Source organism: Vigna angularis, chromosome 4 (assembly GCF_016808095.1).
Source record: "Vigna angularis cultivar LongXiaoDou No.4 chromosome 4, ASM1680809v1, whole genome shotgun sequence".
Lineage (NCBI taxonomy): Eukaryota > Viridiplantae > Streptophyta > Magnoliopsida > Fabales > Fabaceae > Vigna > Vigna angularis.
Window position 1 is genome coordinate 24032708 of NC_068973.1, and position 3697 is coordinate 24036404.

Here is a 3697-nt window from a genome sequence, read left to right on the forward strand (position 1 = left end):
GGAAAAGAAACTTAGAAAGTCTAGAGCGGATGCCTTGGAACTTGAGTCGTCGGACCTAGCACCTGCACCTGCTAGGTACGAGCTGTGGAAGGCTGCTCGGACTAAATCTGATGGGAACATGACATCTTCCTCAGTTGTCTTGATCTCACAGAGTATTGTAAGTTCAAATTATAAGCAGTTGTTTGATTGTGTATCTATCACAGCATGTCTTCTAAGTAACGATTGTTTTTTTATGTGCAGGATGAGTTGGTTGAGCAGCAGACTCAGGGCACATTTGCTGGCCAAGGTAGGGACGACATTCTAACAACGGCCATTGGAAGGCCCGAGCACCCAGGACGTGTACGTGGAGTTCCTGGGGCGATTGGTCTTCGTGACTACTTTGGCCCTACACAGAAAACCCCCCATCAATGAGTTAGGAGACACTGAGGCAGATGGATCTTTAGTGGGAGGAAAGACTCAACCAAAGCATGAGATCAATGGAGCAACGATTCATGGAGCAGCTACAAGAACAAAAAGAAATACAAAGAGCACTTGAAGAAAAGCTGCATTCCATGACGCAAGGCAACATGAGGGCCGCTGAAACTCCCACACCACCTTGGGTCAGCACTAGAGGATCATGCTCTGCTGTAGAACCCACTCAGTATAGCGGTCAATATGAGCTGTTGGTTGATGGGGATCCGCCACGCATTGTGGCTGTCGGACGAGTGCTTGAGGGAGGGCAGACTATTCATGTTGTTCCCATATTACCCTAGCACGTGCGTGTGACGATTGACGAGGTTCGGGATCCCCAGGCTCAGGTGCCTGTACCCACTCCAGAAATTAACTTTGTGGGGGAGGCCATAGGATCATTTATTGCCTGGCCTAGAGCATTGATCATGTCACACATCGCTACTCCACAGGTATAATGTCTCTTTCCTTAGTATTTCTTTGTTTATTCTTCAAACATTTGTTGATAACTCTTTGACGTAAATTCTTATCTTTAGTTCACACGTCCTCAGAAGTAGCCAATTCATGATACAGTCATACATGAAGATGATGACATGGCTGAAGCGGAGGATGATCCTCTATCAAAGCTAATGACAAGATTACCCAGGTTGAAGAAAGCACCATTAGAACTATACTGGGATTTGAGAGTATTGTTGTATTCCCCCACATGTGCCAGTTTATATCACTCTCTCTGATGCATTGGAGATGATTGGGGGAGACCGGATGTTGAATATTTCCATCATTCAGCTGTGGTGCATGTAAGATAGTCAATTTGGTCTTTCATATTACTTTTATTTAGATTCTTATAGTTTCTAACACTTAACTTTGTTGGTTTAGGTACATGGACACAATCGTTGTAGACCAAGGTCGGTCTTCCATGTACGGATTTGTTGAACCTCAGACCATTCAACCGTCTGGTAACACACTTCAAAACAGACAACAATATTTGCAAACATGGATGGATGAGTCAAAAAGAAACGTATACCTTGTGCCATACATTGATGGATAGGTGTTGTTATATGTGGCCAGTTCATTATTATACTTTCCTTAATTAGTTCAATAACTATTTATCCTTTTATGATAGCATGCACTGGCAGCTGATGGTCATCATTCCCAAAGCATGTAAAATTATATGGTTTTGTTCGTTGCATAGGAAGATGAAAAATGACTTGAGAACAATGCTTCAAGGGTAAGTGTTTCTCCAAAAATGACTTTGAATTTGATGTTCACCTTCAACTTTTATGATAAATATAGTCATATTAATTATACTTTGTGTTTTCCATATCTACAGAGTTATTGGTAAATCACGTGGTCAACTGGTTCAAATCTTGTATCCAAAGGTTTTAAGTCATTTATAGTTCTAATTCATTTTCTATGTTATTGAATGATCTAAATTCTTCACTATTTAGTTTGTTATTTTAGTGTAACTAGCAGCTAGATTCATGGGAATGTGGCTTCTATGTGATGTGTTGGATTAAGACCATCATTCGAGTTGTCATTACAGATGACTGGAATGAGGTAATGATGTATACCTTGAATACATTACAAATCAAATTCATCTTCAAACATATATGAAACCAATGAATCTTTCTTGAATTTTGCAGCGCTTCAAGAGTACATCGCCTATACCAGAGGACACAATTAGACAGATAAGGCAGGAGTGGACCGCTTATCTTCTGCAAAGATGGAGTTAGGAATAGTTTTATTTGTTGTTGAACATTACTTAGTTTTAGTTTAAGTTTTATCTTGATAGTTTTGGTAGTGGATTATATTTTACATTAAGTAGAACTTTGTTTATATCAAACGCATATATATATTATTGCAAAATTGTTCTGGGACAATTTTTTGCTTTTCAGGTGTGGTTTTATTGCAAAAATAAATTAATTTTTTAAAAAAAAAAGCGCAGTGGACGTCGGTTAGTGCACTGTCAGACGTCTATAGACGTCTGGCAGTGCACACACCGACGTCCAACCCCACCCCTAGCACAAAACAATTTAGGCATGTGGTCGTCGGTTGATACACCTCGGACGTGTGTATAGACGTCGGGGCGAGGAGAAGACGGACGTCTGTATAGACGTCCGACGGGGGCACATGGGACGTCTATATGGACGTCCGACGGGTGTACATCGGTCGTCTGCATAGGCATCGGGCCTGACACATCGGACGTCTATACACACGTCCGATGTGCATCCCCCGACGTCTGAGTAACGTCACCCACAAAGACATCGGGGGAAGGTCGGACGTCTAAAAGCCAAAAGAACGGACGTCTAAAGCCCTTTCTACACAAGTGACTTCTTCCACTTCTTCCAGTCGTTCCAATTCTTCCCCTTCTTCCACTTCGTCCACTTCGTCCAGTTCGTCCACTAATTCCAATTCGTCCTGTTCGTCCACTAATCCCAGTTCTTCCACTTCCTCCAGTTCGTCCAGTTCGTCCCCTTCTTCCACTTAGTCCACTTCGTCCAGTTTGTCTGCTTCGTCCAGTTCGTCCGCTTCGTCAACTTCGTCCACTTCTTCCACTTCGTCCTTCAAATAAAATTGTGCCACCTACAAATAAAAGGATGCCTCAACATGCCACATGTTTAAAAAGTTAACGTCGTCCATTATATTTAACGGAAAGGGTATTATTGACTCAATTTTATTAAATTAGGGACCAAATTGATCACTTTCAAAATTGGAGGACCCAATTGAAATGAACCCACAAATATAAGGACCTCCGAACCTATTAAACCTAAAAGTAAAAGAAATACTACACTAAACTAATTGGGCTTGGGCCCCGTCTATCAACTTCTTCCACTTCTTCCACTTCTTCTCCTTCTTCCCCTTCTTCTCCTTCTTCCACTTCGTCCACTTCGACCATTTCCTCCACTTCCTCCACTTCCTCCACTTCGTTCACTTCGTTCACAAAGTCCACTTCGTCCACTTCATCCACTTCGTCTACTTCTTCCACTTCGTCCACTTCGTCCATTTCGTCCACTTCGTCCGCTTCTTCCAATTCCTCCAATTCTTCCACTTCCTCCCCTTCTTCCACTTCTTATCAATCTTCTCATTCTTCCAATTCGTCTACTTCCTCCACTTCGTCAAGTTCGTGCACTTCGTCCACTTCGCCCACTTCGCCCAGTTCTTCTCCTTCTTCTCCTTCTTCTCCTTCTTATACTTCTTCTCCTTCGTCCACTTCGTCGACTTCATCCACTTCGTCCACTTCGTCCACTAG

The 3697-nt window shown here is 42.4% G+C and overlaps 1 long non-coding RNA gene across 1 annotated transcript; it reads left to right on the forward strand.

The window, feature by feature from the left end:
- The first annotated feature begins 1329 nt into the window (after nucleotides 1-1329).
- LOC128196127 (uncharacterized) lies at nucleotides 1330-1826 on the forward strand. The gene is made up of 3 exons (XR_008248276.1): nucleotides 1330-1495; nucleotides 1571-1675; nucleotides 1778-1826. It is a non-coding gene; the product is annotated as an uncharacterized LOC128196127 (long non-coding RNA).
- The last annotated feature ends 1871 nt before the right edge of the window (nucleotides 1827-3697 follow it).